The sequence below is a fragment of the Triticum aestivum genome, chromosome 7B (assembly GCF_018294505.1).
Source record: "Triticum aestivum cultivar Chinese Spring chromosome 7B, IWGSC CS RefSeq v2.1, whole genome shotgun sequence".
NCBI lineage: Eukaryota > Viridiplantae > Streptophyta > Magnoliopsida > Poales > Poaceae > Triticum > Triticum aestivum.
In genome coordinates this window covers 600,911,257-600,936,415 of record NC_057813.1, presented here as the reverse complement: position 1 = coordinate 600,936,415, position 25,159 = coordinate 600,911,257, and positions in this window count along the sequence as shown.

Genomic DNA, 25,159 nt, shown 5'->3' with positions numbered 1-25,159 from the left:
TGGTGTATCCACCATGTATACGTCATGAGTTGGGGTGGCTTTCCCGTGCCCGGTAGGCGCTGGTTCTTGGTCGTCTCAGGCATCGTCGTTCATACCGTCGATGTCTTCGGAGTCATAGTTTAGCATGTCGGTTAGATCGTCGACAGCGGCTACAAAGTGGGTGGTGGGTGGGCTTTGAATTTCTTTGTCGTCCGCATCCCAACCGTCCTGACCGCAGTCCGGCCAGGGCTCTCCTGATAACGAGAGATACTTTAGCGACCTCAAGATGTCGCCAAAAGGTGAGAGTTGAAAGATGTCCGCTGCAGTGAACTCCATGATCGGCGCCCAATCAGATTCGATCGGAGGGGGCGCGGGAGGTTCGGAGTCCGGCAAGGGGTCCGGCGCCTCGGAGTCACGGGCTTTATGAGGGACAAATGAAGTCTTTGGCTCTATCGCCGTAGAGGTTGCAGCCCTCGAGGCGGTGTCTAGCCATCCGTCCTCGATCTGCGCAGCCGGCTCCGAATGGAAGATCGGAGCGGGTTCGAGTGCGGCCTCCAGGGTACTGTCCGGCTGCAGAGCTGAATCATGCTCGCCGTGACAGTGTGGCACGCTCGGCTGTGGCTCGAATCCATCGAGGATCAAGGCCCCGTGGATGTCAGCCGTGAAGTTCAAACTTCCAAATCTGACCTGACGGCCAGGGACGTAGCTTTCGATCTGCTCAAGATGACCAAGCGAATTGGCCCGTAGTGTGGAGCCGCCGAAAACGAAGATCTGTCCGAGGAGAAAGGTCTCACCCTAGACTGCGTCGTTGATGATGGTCGAAGAAGCCATCGAGCCTATCGGTGACGACACAGAGGAACTCTCAATGAAAGCACCAATGTCGGTGTCAAAACCGGCGGATCTCGGGTAGGGGGTCCCGAACTGTGCGTCTAGGCAGATGGTAACAGGAGACAAGGGACACGATGTTTTACCCAGGTTCGGGCCCTCTTGATGGAGGTAAAACCCTACGTCCTGCTTGATTAATATTGATGATGTGTGTTACAAGAGTGGATCTACCACGAGATCAAGGAGGCTAAACCCTAGAAGCTAGCCTATGGTATGGTTGTTGTTTGTCCTATGGACTAAAAGCCATCCGGTTTATATAGACACCGGAGAGGGCTAGGGTTACACAAAGTCGGTTACAATGGTAGGAGATCTACATATCCGTATCGATAAGCTTGCCTTCCACGCCAAGGAAAGTCCCATCCGGACACGGGACGAAGTCTTCAATCTTGTATCTTCATAGTCTTGGAGTCCGGCCAATCATGATAGTTTGGCTATCCGGACACCCCCTAGTCCGGAACTCCCTCACTCCCACTTACTTCTTTCGAGAGAAACTCTTTCTCCAGAAAGGACCCGTTCTTGGCAACAAAGATCTTGCCTTCGGATCTTAGGTAGAAGGTATACCCAATGGTTTACTTAGGGTATCCTATGAAGATACATTTTTCTGACTTGGGTTCGAGCTTTCTAGGTTGAAGTTTCTTGACATAAGCATCGCATCCCCAAACTTTTAGAAACAACAGCTTAGGTTTCTTCCCAAACCATAATTCATACGGTGTCGTCTCAATGGATTTAGACGGTGCCCTATTTAAAGTGAATGTAGCTGTCTCTAGAGCGTATCCCCAAAATGATAGCGGCAAATCGGTAAGAGATGTCATAGATCGCACCATATCTAATAAAGTGCGATTAAGACGTTCGGACACACCGTTACGCTAAGGTGTTCCAGGCGGCGTGAGTTGTGAAACGATTCCACATTTCTTTAAGTGTGTACCAAATTCGTGACTTAAATATTCTCCTCCACGATCTGATCGTAAGAACTTTATCTTTTGGTCACATTGATTCTCTACCTCATTCTGATATTCCTTGAACTTTTCAAAGGTCTCAGACTTGTGTTTCATTAAGTAGACATACCCATATCTACTCAAGTCGTTAGTGAGAGTGAGAACATAATGATATCCTCCGCGAGCCTCAATGCTCATTGGACCGCACACATCAGTATGTATGATTTCGAATAAGTTGGTTGCTTGCTCCATTGTTCCGGAGAACGGAGTCTTGGTCATTTTGCCCATGAGGCAAGGTTCGCATGTGTCAAATGATTCATAATCAAGAGACTCTAAAAGTCCATCAGCATGGAGCTTCTTCATGCGCTTGACACCAATGTGACCAAGGCGGCAGTGCCACAGGTATGTGGGACTATCGTTATCAACTTTACATCTTTTGGTATTCACACTATGAATATGTGTAACATCACGTTCGAGATTCATTAAGAATAAACCATTGACCATCGTGACATGACCATAAAACATATCTCTCATATAAATAGAACAACCATTATTCTCGGATTTAAATGAGTAGCCATCTCGTATTAAACGAGATCCACATACAATGTTCATGCTCAAAGCTAGCACTAAATAACAATTATTGAGGTTTAAAACTAATCTCGTAGGTAAATGTAGAGGTAGCGTGCCGACGGCGATCACATCGACCTTGGAACCATTCCCGACGCGCATCGTCACCTCGTCCTTCGCCAGTCTCCGCTTTTTCCGCAGCTCCTGCTTTGAGTTACAAATATGAGCAACTGCACCGGCATCAAATACCCAAGAGCTACTACGAGTACTGGTAAGGTACACATCAATTACATGATATCACATATACCTTTGGTTTTGCCGGCTGAGGGAGTCCTGGATTATGGGGTGTCCGGATAGCCGAACTATCACCGTTGGCCGGACTCCTGGACTATGAAGATACATGATTGAAGACTTTGTCCCGTGTCCGGATGGGACTTTCCTTGGCGTGGAAGGAAAGCTTGGCGATACGAATATGTATATCTCCTACCATTGTAACCGACTCTGTGTAACCCTAACCCTCTCTGGTGCCTATATAAACCGGAGGGCTTTGGTCCATAGGACGAACAACAATCATACCATAGGCTAGGTTCTAGTGTTTAGCCTCTCTGATCTCGTGGTAGATCTACTCTTGTACTACCCATATCATTAATATTAATCAACAAGGAGTAGGGTTTTACCTCCATTGAGAGGGCCCGAACCTGGGTAAAAACATCGTGTCCCTTGTCTCGTGTTACCATCCGCCTAGACGCACAGTTTGGGAACCCCTACCTGAGATCCGCCGGTTTTGACACCGACATTGGTGCTTTCATTGAGAGTTCCTCTGTGCTGTCGCCGTCAAGAAGGATGCCTCATCCCGTCTTTAAAGACGGCACCGTTGCCAAAGGAGCTTTGGCCGTCGGCTAAACTCTCCGGCTAGGGGGTTTTCTTATGACCGCCTCTTCGGCCGCCGCGCCGACGATGACTTCTCGGGTCATCAGAAGCAATCTTCACGTCAACTCGGAACTCGCCAAGCAGTTAGATCCGATGGAGCTCTCCTCCTTGAACGAGCTCTTGGATCGCATCGCCGCCCTGGGAGTCGCTACAGATTACGACCAGATTGGGCCTAAAACCGATCTGAGAGAGATTAACTCTCCCCAGGCTACCCACCACGTTGTTGTGGTAGAGGAACAATACGGCGACCCTTCTTCTATCCTAAGGACTATCTATGTCCGGCTTCCTGACCCCTCCATGCCGGATTCCCGCGGAGGGGAGAACACCACTCAAGCCCTGAACTTGAAGTCAGGCAGCGGGCCAGATTCATCGGACAACATCCAAGAATCCAAGCTTCCATGTTTGGAATCTTCCTGGCCCCTGAGTCTTAGATCGGACGGAGTTCGGAATTTAACTCCACCCGCCCACCCAAACATAAGACATCTATCCAAAATCCGGCAAGAGCCCACTAAAATAGTACATCATTACTGGGCCAGGTTCCTCTTGGTCATGAACAGGATAAAGGACTACCGTGAAGAGGACGCAATTTCATTCTTCTGCATCAATTGCACGGATGAAGGAATCCTCAACGCCGTAAGTCGTCGCGAAATTACACACTTTGCTGCCTTGGCATCCATAGTACGAAAGTACTGTGCGATGGAGAGCGCCTGGAAAACCGAAATCAAATTGTGGGATAATCCGGCCTTGAACACAACCCCAGTCTAAAGTAAAAGGGTGCATCATTACCAGGCACCTGGGTTAAATACCAAAAAGCAAAAACACTTTAAAGGGCATGGAACCGTACTGGAGGGATGGCTCAACGGACCCTGCGAAATTCATAGTACAGAGGGCGCCACGCCAACTCATAGCCTTAGAGCATGTTCGATACTACGGCAGGTGGCCAAAAGTGGTGAACAGCTTCTAGCTCCAGAGCACCAGCCCAGCAATACCAGCACGGTATTAACTGTCTTCGAAACTTTCGCATCAAATAATATGTGGAAACGAACACTCCACATCCTCGCCGAAGTCCACCAGGTAGGAACAATAAATCCATGGAGTGACACGGTGTCGGTGTCAAAACCGGCGGCTCTCGGGAGGGGGTCCCGAACTGTGCGTCTAGGCGGATGGTAACAGGAGACAAGGGACACGATGTTTTACCCAGGTTCGGGCCCTCTTGATGGAGGTAAAACCCTACGTCCTGCTTGATTGATATTGATGATGTGGGTATTACAAGAGTAGATCTACCAGGAGATCAAGGAGGCTAAACCCTAGAAGCTAGCCTATGGTATGATTGTTGTTCTTCCTATGGACTAAAACCATCCGGTTTATATAGACACCGGAGAGGGCTAGAGTTACACAGAGTCGGTTACAATGGTAGGAGATCTACATATCCATATCGCTAAGCTTGCCTTGCACGCAAAGGAAAGTCCCATCCGGACACGGGACGAAGTCTTCAATCTTGTATCTTCATCGTCTTGGAGTGCGGCCGATGATGATGGTTCGGCTATCCGGACACCCCCTAGTCCAGGACTCCCTCAGTTGCCCCTCAACCAGGCTTCAATGACGACGAGTCCGGCGCGCATATTGTCTTCGGCATTGTAAGGCGGGTTCCTTCTCCGAATAATTTATAGAAGATTGTGAACACCAGGATAGTGTCCGGCTCTACAAAATAAATTCCACATTCCACCGTAGAGAGAATAATATTTACACAAGTCCAATCTGCTGACATATTCGATGGCGTGACGTCACAGCACAACCAAGCCTTTACTTGAATAGTTTTTATTATACCACCTCAGCGCGTTTAGTGAAGCGGTTTCCTTGGCACGTCTTGTCGAAGCAGAGATCGTGTTCCCCTTATCCCGGGATTCTCATCAATATGGACGTGGGTAACCCAACCGCGCCCGTTGCCACGCCCCCTCCATCGAAGGCGAGTTCCAAACGGTCACGGGGACGGCTCTTGGTAGTCTCCCTCTTTATAATGAGACCAAGGCCTGTTCCTTTCTTCAATCCTCAATCGAATTGCCCCTCGCCCCGAGTTCCAACACCCAGGGCTCCAGATTCGGGCACTTCGGACCTTCGACAATGTCCGGCTCCGACCTACAGGGCCGGTGGATGCCCTCCTCCGTCATGGAAGAGGACGTGCTAAAGCTTAGAGACGCCAGGTACTTAACCTACGAGATTTCGCATAGGTTGCCTACCCAAGGGCAAATCATTCCTACTCCTGAGCCTTGCGAGAGTGTCGTGTTCATGCCTCACCTCCGTCGGGGTTTAGGCTTTCCGATGGATCCCTTCGTGAGGGGGCTCCTGTTTTACTATGGGCTGGAATTCCACGACCTTGCTCCGGAGTCTATCCTCCATACCTCATCATTTATTGTTGTCTGTGAAGCCTTCCTCCGCACTACCCGTCACTTTGGTTTGTGGCTCAAAACCTTGAATGTGGAGCCGAAGATGATTGAGGGGCGTCAGGCAGAGTGCGGCGAGGCGGTTATAAGCAAGAGGGCCGATGCTCCATGGCCCGAGGGCTCTTTTTAGGAGGAGCTCGGCTTGTGGCAATAGGAGTGGTTCTATATCACCGCTCCCAGGGGCAGCAGGCAGAGGCCGCCACCCGCCTTTCGCCCGGGCCCTCCACAACGGCTGACATCATGGGTCAACAAAGGGTTTGACTGGGGGCCGTCCAAGGACGTACCCCTATTGCAGGGCCGAATTCGAGACCTCCAAGAGAGGGAGATCAATCTGGTCGTAGTGACGCAGGTTATGCTGATTCGGCGTCTTTTGCCCTGCAAACGACGCCCCCTCCGCCTATGGGAATTCAATCCGGAGGGACCACGAGCTCTCCAACAGTTTATGGGTACAAAACCCGTGGAGATGTACAAACTGTTCTTCGGATCACAAGAAGTGTGTCCGGACTAGACCGAGGACGCTGGCCTAAGCTGCAATCGCCCGGATACTCAAGTAAGTAGCCCTGTGTCCGGACATATCATCCATTTATTTATAATGGATTTTCCTTTTAACCGGCTATCCCTTGAACAGGGGTGGATAGAGCAAGCAAAACTGATACGGTGTCTGGCCCGCCTCCCTGAGACAACGCCGGATCCCATGTTAATCAAAATGTTGGAGGTAGCGCCTTTGGAGGAGGGCGAAGGGGGGAACAGGGAAACTACCACCTCTGTTAAGGAGGATCTCAGTATTGGGGGAATCAAGAATCCCTCCCTCCAGGGGGAGAAGAGGACCGCTTCCGAAAACCCAGAGGCCAAAGCCTCGAAGCGGGGAAAGAAATATGCACCGGAAGGTCCTGTGCCGGGAGGATTCCCGGCCGCACAGTCTGCCCAATGGAATCAGCCCTCTAGTGAGCCGTAAGTAGAAAAAAGGGAAGTTTTATAATAAGGGACATCCCTATTTTATTTCTAAGGATAACCGAAGTTTTTACCTTGTAGTTCGGATCTCAGCCCTTCTCAGCAGAGCTCATCCTCGGGGGATCTTCGTCCGGAGATGATGGAGAGCGAAACGCCTCCATTTGCCACCCCATCAGGCGGGGCAGACGACCCTGAGGTGTCGTCACGGAGGGTCTCCCCGAGTCCGGCGGGGCCGGGGAGTTCGTCACCCACTGGAGTATGGCCGATGGAGCTGCAGGGTTTGCTTGAGAGGGCGTCTCTCTCAGAAGATCACCATGCATTAATGAGTGCGGTGATTGAAAGGATCTCATCCGCCGAGAGCGGGTTACATGAGGCCGTCAGAAGTTTACTGACGGGTTTTGAGGTACGCAAAAAATGACATACCTTTTGACAGTTTTGCACATAGGGTGCGCCCTGTATAGATAGTAGCCCCTGAGACTCGGTATGTTGTCGAAAGCGACAGCATGCCGAGGATCATAATTTCAGTTACAAAATGTCGCCTTTCCTATGAAGGTGGCGGAATGTTCGGTGGCCAGCCGGACTGATAGAGTTGCCGAGCTGAAGCGGCAACTCGACATTGCGGATGCGGACATCGCGCTGGTCAATAAACGACTTGACGAGTCACAAGGTAGGTGGTTTCTCCGCGGTCACCTAGTAAGGGAGCTGATGCCCACTCCTTACAACATGTATGCTTGATGCAAATGGTGCCGCTGCTGTGGAATACCTTCGGGCAGAGCTTGCTCGAGCTAAGGAGCAAGCCAGAAAAAGTGATGCGGCTGCCTCGAAGGCAGCGGAGGAGTTAAAAGCCGAAAAGGCTGCTCACTGCCGAAGCAGGGAGGAAATGGCTGTAATGGCCGTGAAATTAAAAGATGCTACCGACCGCTATGAGGTTCTTGAAAGAGAACGCCAAGCGGAGCAGGAGGGCCTGAAAAAGGCCACCGCCGAAGCCTAGGATGCTCGTTCTGCAATGCGGTCAATAAAGGAGGAACTGCGTCAGGCCAGAGACATTGCGGCTGGAAAGCCCTTTCTGTTGCGTAGGAAGTTCACGGATCCGAAGTATGCTCAGTTGGGCCAGTTGTGGAGTGCGGAGGATCGTTACCAGGATTTGGCGGCGAGTGCGGCGGACGCAGTTGGGCACTTCCGAAGTCAGAAGGATCATGAAATGGAAGAGCTGTTTTGGTCTCAATTCCATAGTCCGGAGAGTCCACTTCCGTTGACCGATCGGTTGGCTGAGTGGGCTGGGCTGAATAGATTGTCCGGACTTGCCATGACGGATGTGGTGGCTCATATGTGGCCGGAAAGGCCCAAGCCGAAGAGTTATTTTGGTTTATTGCAGCAATTCCTTGGGGCGGTGCCGCATATCAAGGCGATGAAGCGGTCGGCCTGCATAGAGGGTCCACGGATGGCTCTTGCACATGTTAAGACATACTGGATGGAGATGAATGCCACCGATGTTGCGTCCCGGGGTTCGGACGAGAGCCGATTACCCACCGAGCACTATTTTGAGGAAGTCCTGCAGGGTGCTCGTTTAATAGAGTCGCAATGCTCGAAAAATGTCTTGTTCAAATGACATGTATGATTTGTGAGATCATATTTATAATGTAACGACTTTCTATACTTGTGCGTTCAAGTATTGAAATATCTCCTGTGCGGCTTTAATGTATATGTATTTATAACCTGAAAGATGGCAGTCTTTGGCTTCAGCCCCCAGGCACATAGTGCGGGGGTGTTTGCAAAAAATCGTATTTTCACACTTAATCCAACGTCTTGGTCCTTTGAAGGAGGTGATAGCATAGCAAATTAGGCAACCGGACTATAATGCTTTATCACTTTCACTTAGCCATAGGAGCTCGATGGTGGGGCTACGATATAGCCCCTAGAGGCACCACGCTCTCCGAACTCGGGGCGCGTGTGTGCCTGACCGGGAAGCGGTCCTTCGTGAAAGCGGAGGAATTCTAAACATTCCAATAGTCGATCGAGTGGTTGACCAATCTCTCGCTATATCATGACAGTCAGTTTTCGGCTTTCTCTACTGAGGTGCTCGCCCGGCCTAACCGGGGCACAATCGCACTAGTTCTCCTGGTGTCGTGTTAGCCGATGGAGCGGAACATAAGGCAGCAAAACACAGGAGCCGGGCAAACCCAACATTTGACCAAAGACATGATTCGGAGCTAATGCATATAAGGCCTAACTCGAGACGCCGAACACTCCCTAAGGTATTCGGACTTTATGATAACGGGCAGAACAATGCCCTAAGCCCCTAGTGTCCAGGTACAGGCGAGAACTTTTGACGCGGCCAATGCCAAAACGCCAGCCTCCTCCTCGGTTATGGTAGGAAACCGGGGGATGAGTATCAACAAGAGACAGTAAGAAAGGTTTACACGGGGTCTTAATCTGAAAAGAATCCTTGCAATGGGTCCCTGCTGCACGTCTGCGCCTGTGTCTCCGTTGTGCTGTATCCTGGACGGGTGTAGCACGTGGTTCATCTGTAAAAGAGAAGAACTTAGTTTGGAAAAAATATCGTGCAAAAAATGTATTTAAAACAGAGTATGATTTGGAAGATGAATAAAATTGAGCTTTATTGGCTCTCGTTGTTTATACGTGCAGCCCCTTGTAAAGAGGTATGCGGCTGGGAAGCCCCTTGTTTATTTATGCCGGACTCGCCTAACCGTGTCTGAGGTCTAAATGACCTGTTTTCAGGGGCTTTGATCAGCAAGGTTGGATTAATGTGTGGCTGTCAAGGCAGTCTCACATTTGCCGTGGTCGAGGAACACTCGGAGTTTCCCTTTAATGAGATTATGCCGCATGGACCGGGCGTTTTGAGTGTAAGAGACACGTAATGCGGTATTGCGTTAAAGCGAGCGAAAGCTTCACGTCCCAGTAGTGCTTGATGGCCACTTTTGAATGGGGCGATATGGAAGATTAGCTTTTCGCGACGGAAGTTGTCGGGTGAACCGAACGCAACCTTTAGTAGTATAGAGCCTGTACACTTAGCATAAAGGCCTGGCGTCACTCCTTTGAAGGAAGTGTTGCTATGGCGAATTTTGGTAGGGTCTATCCCCATTCTGTGGATGGTGTCCTGGTATAGCAGGTTTATATCGCTTCCGCCATCCATTAGGACTTGTGTGAATTGTAGTCCGTCGATTATGGGATCCAATATCAAAGCAGTCCCTCCTGTGTTTCGAATACTTCTGGAGTAATCCTGATGGTCGAAGGTAATTGGGTTTGACATCCAATTTCGAGGCTCTGCTTGGGTGGATCGTGCGGCGCGTGTTTTAATAGTTGCTGCACTATTTATCACATGAAGTGAGTTCACTGTTTTGACTTCTAGTGGGAAAGTCTTCTGTTTTCCGGCCTGCTGCTTGTGGGATTCGTCATCGTCTTCGCTTGGTGTGTCGAGCCGCTTGTGTTCGGCGTTGAGTCGGTCGGACTGCTTGAAGACCCAACAATCTCTGTGGGTATGGTTTGCAGGCTTCCCGGGGGTACTGTGGATTTGACATATCCTATGCAAGATTTTGTTTAGGTTGGATAGCTCGTCACTGTTGTCCTTAAGGGGCAGTGTTTTGTTATTCGGCCAAGAGCTTTTGAATCCGGCATTTACCGCCGTGCTATTTGGGCCGTTTTCCTTATTCCGGCGCTGATCTTTTCTACGTCGTTATTTCCCATTTCCATCCCTGACCTCGGATGTACTCGGTTCACTGGTGCTGCATATTGCTAGCCAGCTATCTTCCCCCGCGCAAAAGCGGGTCATGAGGCTTGTTAGCGCGGCCATTGTTCTTGGTTTTTCCTGGCCGAGGTGTCTGGCGAGCCATTCGTCTCGGACGTTATGTTTAAAGGCTGCTGTCGGTGTCAAAACCGGCGGATCTTGGGTAGGGGGTCCCGAACTGTGCGTCTAGGCGGATGGTAACAAGAGACGAGGGACACGATGTTTTTACCCGGGTTCGGGCCCTCTTGATGGAGGTAAAGCCCTATGTCCTGCTTGATTAATATTGATGATGTGGGTTACAAGAGTAGATCTACCACGAGATCAAGGAGGCTAAACCCTAGAAGCTAGCCTACGGTATGATTGTTGTTCGTCCTATGGACTAAAGCCATCTGGTTTATATAGACACCAAAGAGGGCTAGGGTTACACAGAGTCGGTTACAATGGTTGGAGATCTACATATCCGTATTGCCAAGCTTGCCTTCCACGCCAAGGAAAGTCCCATCCGGACACGGGACGAAGTCTTTAATCTTGTATCTTCATAGTCTTGGAGTCCGCCTGATGATGATAGTTCGGCTATCCGGACACCCCCTAGTCCGGAACTCCCTCAGTAGCCCCTGAACCAGGCTTCAATGACGACGAGTCCGACGCGCATATTGTCTTCGGCATTGCAAGGCGGGTTCCTCCTCTGAATAATTTATAGAAGATTGTGAACACCAGGATAGTGTCCGGCTTTGGAAAATAAATTCCACATACCACCATAGAGAGAATAATATTCACACAAATTCAATCTACTGAGGTATTCCTTGGCGTGACGTCACACCACAACCAAGCCTTTATTTGAAACGTTTTTATTGTACCACTTCAGCGCGTTTAGTGAAGCGGTTTCCTTGGCACGTCCTGTCGAAGCAGAGATCGTGTTCCCCTTATTCCGGGATTCCCATCAATACGGACGCGGGTAACCCAACCGCGCCATCAATCGCGACGCTTGGGGGATAAGGGAGTTTTACTAGGCCGGTGGGGACGCGTGTTTCTGTCCGCCCATATAAGGGGATAAAGATCCAACCCTTTTACCTGCGCCTTCTTCCTCCTTGGCTTATCCATCTCTGCGAACTCGAGCTCTAGCGCCCATGCCCACACATCTCACCTCAACCTCTTCCAAATATGTCCGGAGTGGGAGGAAAGTGGATGGCCTCCTCCGTCACGGAGGGGCATATCCAGAAGCTGCGTAGTGCCGGATACTTGTCCAGCGACATCGCGCATCGGCTCCCCGAAGAGGGAGAGCTCATCCCCACCCCTAGGCCCCATGAGAGGGTAGTATTCCTTCCCCATTTCCTCCACGGACTAGGCTTCCCACTTCATCCCTTTGTCTGGGGGCTCATGTTCTATGATGGCCTAGATTTTCATGATCTGGCCTTGGATTTTATTCTCAACATCTCGGCGTTGATCGTCGTGTGAGAGGCCATCCTCTGCATCCAGCCCCAGTTCGGCTTGTGGCTCAAGACCTTCAGTGTCAAGCCAAAGGTTGTGAAGGGCAGCCAAGCAGAGTGTGGAGGCGCCATGGTGGGCAGGATGTCCCATGTTACGTGGCTGGAGGGCACCTTTGTGGAAACTATCAAGGGGTGGCAATCAGGGTGGTTCTACATCACCGAGCCGCGTGATCCCGAATGGGCAGCGGCCCCCAAATTCAGATCCGCCATCCCCACACGGCTCACCTCCTGGAAAGAGAGCGGCCGGATTTGGGGCGATTCGGAGGAGCTGACCAGACTCCAAGCCTGCGTCCAAAAGCTGGTGGACAAGAAGCTTAAGCTAGTCAATGTAGTCCAGGTCATGCTCATCCGCCAGATTCTCCCGTGCCAACGACGGGGCTTCAATATGTGGGAGTTCGATCCGGCGCAGCACTAGACTTTGAATGGGCTGTTCGACACTACGTACGAAGAGGTCTGGAAGGTGGTATTCAAGGGCGCCGAGGCTCCCACTTCTGCTACCGAAGATCGCGGATTCAGCTCGCAGCGTCCAGCTGACGAGGTAAGTGATATTGTCCTTTACAGACGCTTGTTATTCATAGTTTAACTCTATGCGGGATCTAAACTCCCTTTCCTTTGACAGGGCTGGCTGAAGAAGGCCACACAGGCTATCTGTCTGGCCCCATTGCCAGAGGACCCAGTTGACGCCCGCCTAACGGGGCTGCTGGCTCCGGCACCCCACATGGTGCCAGAGAAGAAGGCCAAGAAGAAGGCCACGGGGACTCAGAAGAGTTACCATTTTCAGGTGCTATCGGACGATGAATCCGAGGCCGACTCCTCCCACCAAGGCGAGCAGGAGAAGAAGAAAGCCTCTCCCCCAGCGGGGGGAGGGAAGAAAAGGAAGGCCTCTCCAACAAGGGAGGCCGAACGGTCCAAGAGGGGAAAAACTCTTCCCCCGGACGGTTCCGCCAACGCCAGTGATGACGACGAGGACTGGCCTCGAAGGGCAAAGCCCCTGGCGAGATCTTAAGAATCCGAACTCCCGAATAACTTTAAGGTTTTCGTTTTCCGTCACATTATGTCTTTCTAATGCCGCATACAACCCTGCAGTCCGCTTAAGGATGATCTCCCCACTTCGTCGAGCGGGTCCTTAAGGGCGTCGGATATGGATTCTCTTCCGACTGCCTCCACCCCCCGTGATGCGGATGATGCCGAGGTGGGATCCCAGGAAGGGACCCACCAGGAGGAGAGGGCCCCGGAGGTGTCGCAGGACAACCTCCCGGACTTTGCACCGGACTCAGCCCCGGAACCCATAGTGGCTCCGGAGTCCGGCGGGCGACCCCTTCGGAAGAAGGGCAAGACCGCGACGCCGGCTACCTCCGTCCAACCGGAGGTGCCGGATAATTTGCTGGAGGCGCTCAACGGCGCCTCCATCGAAGAGGAACAACGCACTGTTATGAGTGCCGTGATTCAGAAGGTTCAGCTCGCCAAGAGCGGGCTGACCGAAGCCTGCAACAGCCTTCTAACAGGCTTTGAGGTAAGAATTTCAATATATGTAAAATGGTATCACATAGACAGTAGCCCCTGATGCTCGGTTCGGTGTTCGGAAAGAAAAGCCGGACTGAGGATCTTTAGAAAGATAAACGCAGGAGTCATGAAAATATGTCAATATGGGATTGCAGGCTATGTTGCTGACCTCAGCCGCACTGACTGCAGAGGTCGAAACTTTGAAGGAAAACCATGAGCGGTCCGAGAACAAGCTCGGCCATGCTAAGAAGCAGCTCGAGGAAAAAGAAGGTGAGTAATACCTTATGAAAATTTTACCTTACAGAAAAGGATTTGGTTGCAAGAAAAATGACAAGGATAACTGGGGCATTGTAGGGGCCACTGACGAGGTGGCGACCCTGAAGGAGGCGGTGGCCGCGGCCGAATGCAATGCGGCTGCAGAGCACACCGAGCGAGAGAAACAGGAGGCGCGGGTGGCGGAGGTACAGCAAGAGCTCCAGGATCTCATGAAGAAACATTAGAGCCTAGAGCGTGACTCGAAGACTCGAGAGTCCGAGCTTGCAACGGCTCTTGAGAGTGCCAAAGCTGCTAAGGCCGAAGCCTACAAGGCCCTCCAGGAGATAGAGGCGGTGAAGAAAATAGCAGCGGGTAAGGCATTTTTCATGCAAAGTAAGCATGTGAGTGTTAATTACCTGTTGCTTACCCGAATTCGGAGCTCTCCAGGGGCGTTCGCAGATCTTCCCCGCAGCGTGTCCAATGCTGCCGCATTCTACCGGGCCGAGGAGGGGAGCTCAACGGAGAAGGTCTTCTGGTCTCAGTATGCTGAGGCCGGACATCCGGTGCCCCTTAGCGACCAGCTGAAGTAGCTGGTCGAGCTCCACGAGGCGGCCGAACAGGCGATGAAGGGCCTCATAGTTTGGCTGTGGCCTAAGGAGGCTATGCCTGGGAGCTACTTCGGCCTGGTGCGGCGGTTGGTGGACGTGTGCCCGTGGGTTGAAGTTATCAAGCACTCCACCTGTATCGAGGGTGCGCGTCGGGCCCTTGCCCGCGCAAAGGTGCACTGGGGCAAGATGGATGCCCAGAAGCTTGTGATGGACCCCCCACCAGAGGGCAAGGAGCATCGCACACCCGAGATGTATTATAGGAGTGTGCTGAAGAGCGCCCGCACTATTGCGGGTGAGTGCTCCAAAGATGTAATATTTGAGTAGACTCGCATTTTGTTATCCTGTGCGCTGAAAACTTGGTTCATATGCGCTAAGCAACGCTTGTTAATTTAAAATATTACCTTCTGTGTGACTGTTTATCAAATCTGAGAGATGGCAAGTCGTCGGATTCAGCCCCCATGCCACGAGTGCTGGGGTGTTCGGGATAAACTCGAGCGCTCTTGTTCCCATTTTTTGGTCCATCTAGGGAGGCGCTCCTCACAACGAACAAGGCAACCGGACTTATAATGCTTGAACACTCTCACTTAGCCATAGAATTCTATAATTTTAAATTTCGGCGAAGCCCCTAGTTTTCGGAAGGCCGAATTTGGGACGCTATCCAAGCCTTGACCGGACAGAATCCGACTCCTCGCTTGAAGCGGCATAAGTCTTTAGGGACTCGCAAAGAACTTCTCGAACAGCGACCAGCTCTCGCCTCATCATGACGGTCAGTTTTAGCTTTCTCCACTGAGGTGTTAACCCAGCTCAACTGGGGCGCAATCGCAGTGGTTCTCCCGGTGCTACCTTAGCCGATAAAACGGAACGTAAGGTACCAAAACATGGGAGCCGGGCAAACCCAACTATTGACCCAAGAACATGATTCGGAGCCGATGCATATAATGCTATAAGTTCGGGGTGCCGCACTTGTGAAAGTGTTCGGACTTATCACACCATAATCGCGGGAAACATAAGCCCCTGGTGTATTTAGCCGTACCAAAACGTACGGATGCAACATGTCATGGATGAACATATGTGTAAGAAAGAGATGCAATTAGAAGCAAAAATGTGCTGCATTGCTTTATTCAAATAAAAACTGCTGTAAGTGCAGGACAATACAAGTGGTGCGGTAAGCAAGGGATGGGATTGTTTAACATGTCCCCCTCCAGGAGTAGGCTACGGAATAATGCATAAAACAGATTTAATGCTCATAATGGAGACCACCTGGATTTTCGTTGTAGCCTTTCTCCTTCCCTGGCTGTTGTATCGTGGGTTCGGCATGTCTGCTGCCGGACAGGGCCTCTAACGAACGGAGTCCTGTGTAAAAAATAAAAGGAAAAGAAATGACACACTTAAGAGCCCCTGGTGCGGTTGAGCCGCAGTCTGGGCTTATCGTGGTCGAGCCCCTTTCCCCATGCCCATGGAATCTTCAGGGCGTAATGGAGTACGCGAAGGGTCTGTCTGAATGTTGTACAGGGGCTGGGGTTGGGGCCGCACTGCTACGCGTGCTCGGAACGCGCCAGGTGGTCGTGCTGTAGGTTACACCAGGCACGCTTAGCTGTGTCCGGCCGCTTAGCAGCCGGACTCGAGAATTGCCTTAAAAGGCTGCTTTGTACTTCTGCCGCGAGAGCCGCTGTATGTTCCTCCGTTCGGAGGGAGCGTTTAGTGTTTCCGTTGACCGTGATGACTCCTCTAGGGCCTGGCATCTTGAGCTTTAGGTATGCGTAGTGCGGCACCGCGTTAAACTTTGCGAACGCGGTACATCCGAGCAAGGCACGATAGCCGCTGTGGAACGGGACTATGTCGAAGATTAACTACTCGCTTCGGAAGTTATCCGGGGATCCGAAGACCACTTCTAGTGTAACTGAGCCTGTACAATTGGCTTCTACACCTTGTATGATGCCTTTAAAGGTCGTCTTGGTAGGTTTAATCCTTGAGGGGTCTATGCCCATTTTGCGCACCGTGTCCTGATAAAGCAGGTTTAGGCTGCTACCGCCGTCCATCAGGACTCTGGTGAGATGAAATCCATCGATGATCGGGTCTAGAACAAATGCAGCGAACCCACCATGGCGAATGCTGGTGGGGTGGTCCCTTCGGTCAAAGGTGATCGGGCAAGAGGACCATGGATTGAACTTCGGGGCAACTGGCTCCATCGCGTATACATCCATGAGTGCACGCTTCCGCTCCCTTTTGGGTATGTGCGTGGCATATATCATGTTCACCGTCCACACCTGTGGGGGGAAACCCTTCTGTCCTCTATTGTTCGGCGGTCGGGTTTCTTCCCCGTCGTCGCTATGTAGCCCCTTGTCACTATTTTCGGCAATTAACTTGCCTGCCTGCTTGAACACCCAATAGTCCCTATTGGTGTGGTTAGCTGGCTTTTCAGGGGTGCCATGTATCTGGCACAAGCTGTCGAGAATTTGGTCCAAATTGGACGGACACTGAGTTGTTCTTTTGAATGTTTTTTTCCGTTGACCGGGTTTAGAGCCTCTGAATCCGGCATTGACTTCCGTATCCTCACTATTATCGCCGTTAATGCGGCGTTTGTTTTTGTAGGGACGTGACCTGCCACTACGGTCCTTGATATCCGGACTACCAGAATTTTTGTTGAGGTTGTTGCTGCGTGCTAGCCAGCTGTCCTCACCCGCACAGAAGCGGGTCATGAGTGATGTAAGGGCTGCCATGGATTTCGGCTTTTCCTGTCCCAGGTGCCGGGCAAGCCACTCGTCACGGATGTTGTGCTTGAAGGCCGCGAGGGCCTTGGCATCTGGACAGTCGACGATGTGTTTTTTCTTGGTTAAGAACCGTGTCCAGAATTATCTGGATGATTTGTCTGGCTGCTGAATTATGTGGCTTAGGTCATCTGCATCTGGTGGTCGCACGTACGTGCCTTGGAAGTTATCGAGGAATGCAGCTTCCAGGTCCTCCCAACTCCCGATTGACTTTGCTGGCAAGCTGTTAAGCCAGTGGCGGGCTGGTCCTTTAAGTTTGAGTGGGAGATATTTGATGGCGTGGAGATCGTCTCCGCGGGCCATGTGGATGTGGAGGAGATAATCCTCGATCCAGACCGCGGGGTCTGTTGTGCCATCATAGGATTCAATATTGACGGGTTTAAACCCTTTTGGGATTTGATGATCCATTACCTCATCTGTGAAGCACAGTGGGTGTGCGGCACCTCTGTACTGGGCAATATTGCGACGGAGCTCAATAGAGCTTTGTCTGTTGTGTTCGGCCCAGCCGGACTTACTGTGTCCGGGGTGACGGTGATCGTCACTTACCGTGGGGCGCCCACGTGATCCATAGATCGATCTTGATTGTCTTGCCTTATCCTCCAATATGTCGCGCAGGTCCAGTGTGTTCCCCTGTGGCCTTGTGCTTTTCGAGCGATGCCGGGGTACGGGTCTAGTGAAGGGCCTTGAGGCCTCTCTGTCGCGACCACGGGGTGGTCGATCAGCCGTATTGTCTCCTCGTGAAGCGGGATCATATGCCTCCACCTCTAATCGGGGGAGCAGCTTACATTTGGGGTACCTTTTGGAGGGGCGTTCGAGTTCATGCTCTTCGGTCGCGAGGACTTCGGTCCATCTGTCGGCTATTAGATCTTGATCAGCTCTAAGCTGCTGCTGCTTTTTCTTGAGGCTGTTTGCCGTGGCCATAAGCCTGCATTTGAAACGCTCCTGTTCGACGGGATCCTCAGGTACGATGAATTCGTCGTCGTCGAGGCTTGCCTCGTCTCCGGAGGGAGGCATATAGTCCTCTACCTCTTCTTCGGCCACTCTCTCATGAGGGCTGGCGTCCCCCTCCTCCTGTGCTGGATCTTGCTGGAGTGGGTTGTCTTCGGCGCTATCCAGTGTATTATTGTCTCCGGTGCCGGAATCCTCATTCTTGCCATGGCGGGATTCAGAGCGGCGCCGCTGACGCCGGCGCTTGGGCTGTTTTTTGGAGGGGTCATCCTCCGCTATTCCTTCGCCGTTCCCATCCTTTGGGATATCCACCATGTATATGTCATATGAAGAGGTGGCTTTCCAGTGCCCGGTGGGCGCTGGTTCTTGGTCGTCTCCGGCATCGTCGTCCATACCGTCGATGTCCTCAGAGTCGTAATCTAGCATGTCGGTTAGATCGTCGACAGTGGCTACCAAGTGGGCGGTGGGTGGGCTCTGGATTTCTTCGTCGTCCGCATCCCAACCATCCTGGCCGCAGTCCGGCCAGGCCTCTCCTGATAACGAGAGGTACTTTAGCAAACTCAAGATGTCGCCAAAAGGTGAGTGTTGAAAGATGTCCGCCGCGGTGAACTCCATGATCGGCGCCCAATCGGATTTTACTGGAGGGGGCGCGGGAGGTCCGGAGTCCGGCAAGGAGTCCGACACCTCGGAGTCACGAGCTTCATGGGGGAAAAGATCGGTGTTCGGCTCTATCGCCGTAGAGGTTGCAGCCCCTGAGGTGGTGTCTAGCCATCCATCCTTGGTCTGCGTAGCCGGCTTCGAGTCGAAGATCGGAGCGGGTTCGAGTGCGGCCTCCAGGGTACTGTCCGACTGCAGAGCTAAATCACGCCCATCGTGACAGTACAGCACGCTCGGCTGTAGCTCGAATCCGTCGAGGATCAAGTCCCCGCGGATGTCAGCCGTGAAGTTCAAACTTCCAAATCTGACCTGACGGCCAGGGGCGTAGCCTTCGATCTGCTCTAGCTGGCCAAGCGAATTGGCCCGCAGTGCGAAGCCGCCGAATACGAAGATGTGTCCGGGGAGGAAGGTCTCACCCTGGATTGCATCGTTGTTGATGATCGAAGAAGCCATCGAGCCTATCGGTGACGACACAGAGGAACTCTCAATGAAAGCACCGTCGGTGTCAAAACCGGCGGATCTTGGGTAGGGGGTCCCGAACTGTGCGTCTAGGCGGATGGTAACAGGAGACGAGGGACACGATGTTTTTACCCAGGTTCGGGCCCTCTTGATGGAGGTAAAACCCTACGTCCTGCTTGATTAATATTGATGATGTGGGTTACAAGAGTAGATGTACCATGAGATCAAGGAGGCTACACCCTAGAAGCTAGCCTATGGTATTATTGTTGTTCGTCCTATGGACTAAAGCCATCCGGTTTATATAGACACCGGAGAGGGCTAGGGTTACACAGAGTCGGTTACAATGGTAGGAGATCTACATATCCGTATCGCCAAGCTTGCCTTCCACGCCAAGGAAAGTCCCATCCGGACACGGGATGTAGTCTTCAATCTTGTATCTTCATAGTCTTGGAGTCCGGCCGATGATGATAGTTCAGCTATCCGGACACCCCCTAGTCCGGAACTCCCTCAGCTGCTAAGGTTTCAGCGCCCGGACAGTCGACTATTTGGTTCTTTTTGGTGAGGAACCTATTCTAGAATTTGCGTGCTGACTCCCCGGGCTGTTGAGTTATGTGACTTAAATCGTCTGCATCCGGAGGGCGGATATAAGTTCCCTGAAAATTTGCTCGAAACGCATCCTCAAGCTCTTCCGAACTTCCGATGGTATTTTCTGGGAGGCTTTTGAGCCAATGCCGAGCTGGCCCTTTCAGCTTGAGGGGTAGGTATTTTATGGCGTGGAGATCGTCTCCTCTAGCCATATGTATTTGTAGGATATAATCATCAATCCAGACTCTGGGGTCTGTTGTTCCGTCATATGCCTCTATGTTTACGGGCATGAATCCCACTGGAAATTAATGATCCAGTACCTCGTCGGTGAAACATAGTGGGTGTGCGGCGCTCCTGTATTTAGGTGTGCCGTTATCTTCGAACACTCGGCGGGTTGTGTTGCTTCCTGGAGCCTTCTTTTTTGGCCCATAGATGGACCTGACCAGGCCATCCTTTTTGCGAGGATCATTATTTGGATCGTGTGCCGGATTATGTGTGGCACCGCTTGCCGCTCTTAGCCTGTTATCTGGTCGTCTATCCGGCCAGGCGGCCTCTTTCTTTTTTGACTGTGGGGGCTCTACGTCCTCCACATCAAATTCGGGCAGCAGCTTGCGCTCCGGGTAGCTCTTTGCTTGGTGACTATCGCCATATTTATCTGCGGTCTTGAGTAGTTTGCTCCATCTCATTCAGAGTACGTCTTCCGCCGTTTTGAGCTTCCGCTTTTGCTTCTTCGAACTCCTTGCAGTGGCAACGAGCCTTCTGTGAAGGTTCTTATGCTCCGGTGGTGTGTCCGGCGTGAGATCATCTGGACTATTTTTTTCGCCGGGAATGGGTTGCTCGTCCACTGGTTCGCCTTGCTCTACGGCTGGGTCAGTATGGGTGCCGTTGTTATCGAGGCGGGACTTCGGGCGGCGCTTGCATCGCCGTTTTTGTTGTTTTTCGGGGGAACTATCCTTCGCCGCGTCCTGTTGTTCCTCGTTATCGCTTCCTTTTGGTGTATCCACCATGTATACGTCGTGAGTTGAGGTGGCTTTCTAGTGCCCAGTAGGCGCTGGTTCTTGGTCGTCTCCGGCATCGTCGTCCATACGTCGATGTGTTCGGAGTCGAAGTCTAGCATGTCGGTTAAATCGTCGACAGTGCCTATTAAGTGGGTGGTGGGTGGGCCTTGAATTTCTTCGTCGTCCGCATCCCAACCGTCCTGACCGCAGTCCGGCCAGGGCTCTCCTGACAACGAGAGATACTTTAGCGAACTCAGGATGTCGCCGAAAGGTGAGTGTTGAAAGATGTCCGCAGCGGTGAACTCCATGATTGGCGCCCAATCGGAATCGATTAAAGGGCGCGTAGGAGGTTCGGAGTCCGGCGAGGAGTCTGGCACCTCGGAGTCACGAGCTTCACAAGGTACAAGGTCAGTATTCGGCTCTATCGCCATAGAGGTTGCAGCCCCCGAGGCGGTGTCTAACCACCGTCCTCGAGCTGCGTAGCCGGCTCCAAATCGAGGGTCGGAGCGGACTCGTCTGCGGCCTCCAGGGCACTGTCCGGCAGCAGAGCTAGATCATGCCCATCGTGACAGTGCGGCGTGCTCGACTGTGGCTCGAATCCATCGAAGATCAAGTCTCCGCGGATGTCAGCCGTGAAGTTCAGAGTTCCAGATCTAACCTGACGGTCAGGGGTGTAGCTTTCGATCTGCTCCAAATGGCCAAACAAATTGGTCCGCAGTGCAAAGCCGCCGAATACGAAGATCTGTCCGGGAAGAAAAGTCTCACCATGGACCGTGTCATTGTTGATGATCGAAGGAGCCATCGAGCCTATCGGTGACGACACAGAGGAACTCTCAATGAAAGCACCAATGTCGGTGTCAAAACCGGCGGATCTCGGGTAGGGGGTCCCGAACTATGCGTCTAGGCGGATGGTAACAGGAGACAAGGGACATGATGTTTTACCCAGCTTCGGGCCCTCTTGATGGAGGTAAAACCCTACGTCCTGCTTGATTGATATTGATGATGTTGGTATTACAAGAGTAGATCTACCACGAGATCAAGGAGGCTAAACCCTAGAAGCTAGCCTATGGTATGATTGTTGTTCTTCCTATGGACTAAAACCATCCGGTTTATATAGACACCGGAGAGGGCTAGGGTTACACAGAGTCGGTTACAATGGTAGGAGATCTACATATCCGTATCGCCAAGCTTGCCTTCCATGCCAAGGAATGTCCCATCCGAACACGGGACGAAGTCTTCAATCTTGTATCTTCACCGTCTTGGAGTCCGGCCGATGATGATAGTTCGGCTATCCGGACGCCCCCTAGTCCAGGACTCCCTCACACGGCTATTACCTTTAACGCCAGTGACGAACCTAAATTTCGAACAGCCCGAGCACCAGCCGCATTGGTCCTCAGTCCAATAGTGGACGACTTTCGCCTTACCAAGGTACTCATGGATGACGGCAGCGGATTAAACCTCATTTACGAGGAAACCCTTCGAAAAATGGAAATAGACTAGAGCCGCATTGAGCGAAGCAGCGTAACCTTTAGAGGAATAATCCCCAGTAGGGAAGCATGTTGTACAGGAAAAATCACACTGGATGTGGTGTTTGGCACGCCGGATAATTACAGCTCCGAGGAGGTCACATTCCAAGTGGCCCCGTTCAGCAGCGGATACCATGCTCTATTAGGACGAGAGGCATTCACAATTTTTCAAGCTATACCCCATTACGGGTACATCAAGCTCAAAATGCCCGGACCTAATGGAATCATCACTCTTGCTAGTGACCCGGACATAGCACTCCGCGCCGAAAATAAAACAGCCGCACTTGCCCTTGAGGCACTATCTGAAGCCCTAGCGGCCGAGGAACTCACTGCGCTGCGCTCCACAGTGAACAGGGACGATGTGATACTCGATAAGAGATCCAAGTCCACCTCTTTTAAACCGGCAGACGAAATAGTCAAATTCCAAGTCCATCCAACGGACCCTACAAAAACGGCCTCCATCGGGGCACAATTAAACCCTGATGTCGACGCCGCACTATGAGAATTCCTACGCGAAAACTGGGACATCTTTGCCTGGCACCCTTCACACATGCCAGGAATCCCACACCGGCTGGCCGAGCACAGCCTAAATATCCTAAAAGGATTCAAGCCAGTCAAACAACCTCTTCGACACTTCTCCGAACCCAATAGACAGGCCATGGGAGAAGAACTAGCCAAACTATTGGAGGCCGGATTTATTAAAGATATAAAACATCTGGACTGGCTAGCAAACCTGGTAATGGTACCAAAGAAGGACAAATCCTGGGGCCTGTGTGTCGATTTTAAGGACCTTAACAAGGCTTGCCCAAAGGATCTCTTCCCCCTTCCCCGCATCGATCAAATTATCGACGCTACCGCAGGACAGATTCATTGTGCTTCCTCGACGCATACTCCGGCTACCACCAAATTAAGATGGAAGAGCCAGATCAAGCCACAACAACATTCATCACTCCATACGGCCCATTCTGCTTCAACACAATGCCCTTCGGGCTCAAAAACGGCGGCGCAACATATCTAAACATGATTCAGACATGTCTGGCAAATCAGATCGGCAAAACAATGGAGGCCTACGTAGATGATGTGGTCGTCAAATCCAAGCACGTCAAAACTCTAGTAGATGACTTCAGGCTCCCATTCGACAATCTCCGAGCATATGACATTAAGCTCAACCCAGAAAATGCGTTTTCGGCGTACCAGCCGGAAAGCTCTTGGGTTTCATCGTATCCGGTAGAGGAATTGAAGCAAACCCAGCCAAGATCCGAGCTCTGTCACAATTGGATATCCCAAAAGACCTCAAACAAATAAAAAAATTGACTAGATGCGTGGCGGATCTAAGCCGCTTCATCTCCCGCTTAGGAGAAAAGGCATTACCCCTTTATCGCCTCCTGCGGCGCACCGAACACTTCGAGTGGACGGATGCCGCCACGGCCGGACTCGAAGAAATCAAAGCCATATTGGCAACAAATCCGGTCCTGGCCGCGCCCAACACGGGCGTACCAATGCTATTATACATCACGGCAACCCATCAAGTTGTAAGCGCGGTGCTCGTTGTCGAACGAGAAACGGACGGACACAAGTTACCTCTTCAAAAACCAGTTTACTACGTGTCCACTATCCTAACTCCATGCAAGTCACGGTACCCACATTATCAAAAGATAGCATACGCGGTGTTCATGGAATCCCGGAAGCTGCGACCCTATTTCCAAGACTGTTCTATAATAGTAGCCTCCGAAGTACCTCTTAATGACATTATAAACAACCGCGACACAACGGGCCGGATTGCCAAATGGGCCATCGAGCTCCTCCCGTTCGACATAACTTACAAGTCAGGGCGAGCTATTAAGTCACAGGTTTTGGCCGACTTCATCGCCGAATGGACCGAAGCCGAACTCCCTAAAGAGTACAACGCATATTCCAACTGGATCATGCACTTCGACGGCTCCAAAATGTTGGCTGGCCTGGGGGCTGGCGTCGTTTTGACGTCCGCAACCGGAGATACAGTCCAATACGTACTTCAGATAATGTACACGGACTCCAACAACGCAGCTGAATACGAGGCCCTTCTACATGGTCTCCGGATGGCAGTCTCCATGGGCATTCAGCGCCTAGAGGTCCGCGGGGATTCAAACCTCGCGATATCCCGAATAAATGGAGACTTTGATGCCAAGGATCCGAAAATGGCAGCTTATCGCAACGCCGTCCTAAAAATGTCAGCTCGGTTTGAGGGGCTCGAATTTCACCATATAGCCCGGGAGAACAACCAGGCAGCAGATGTGTTGGCATGCATTGGCGCAAAACGCGATGCCTTCCCTCCCAATATCTTCCTAATGAGGCTTTTCAAGCCATCCGTACTATGGGAGGGAGAGTCCAGAAATAACAGCCCGGACCCAACCACACTACCCCTGATCGAACATTCTGACATCGTTGGTGGCCCCGCCAACGAAATAACACCATCAACCCACACAATAATGGCAGTCATTGCCCCATGGACATGACCATTCCTAGCCTACCTAACTAGGCAGGAACTTCCCGAGGACCAAAACGAGGCCCGCTGCATCATGCGGCGATCTAAAGCCTACAAGGTCCATGAGGGAGAGCTTTATAAGAAAAGCACAACTGGAGTCCTTCAAAGGTGTATCTCCGAAGAGGAAGGGCGAAATCTTCTGGCTGAAATTCATGCCGAACTCGGCGGGCACCACGCCGCAGCCCGGGCCCTTGTAGGCAAGGCCTTCCGTATATGATTTTATTGACCGACGGCCCGGGCAGATGCTCGGGACTTGGTCCAATGATGCGTAGGATGCTAGCTCTTTGCTAATCAAAGCAACATGCCACCTACCGCCCTCAAAACTATACCCATCGCCTGGTCGTTCGCGGTCTGGGGGCTAGATATGGTTGGACCCCTTAAAAGAGGAACCCACAAGCAAAATTACCT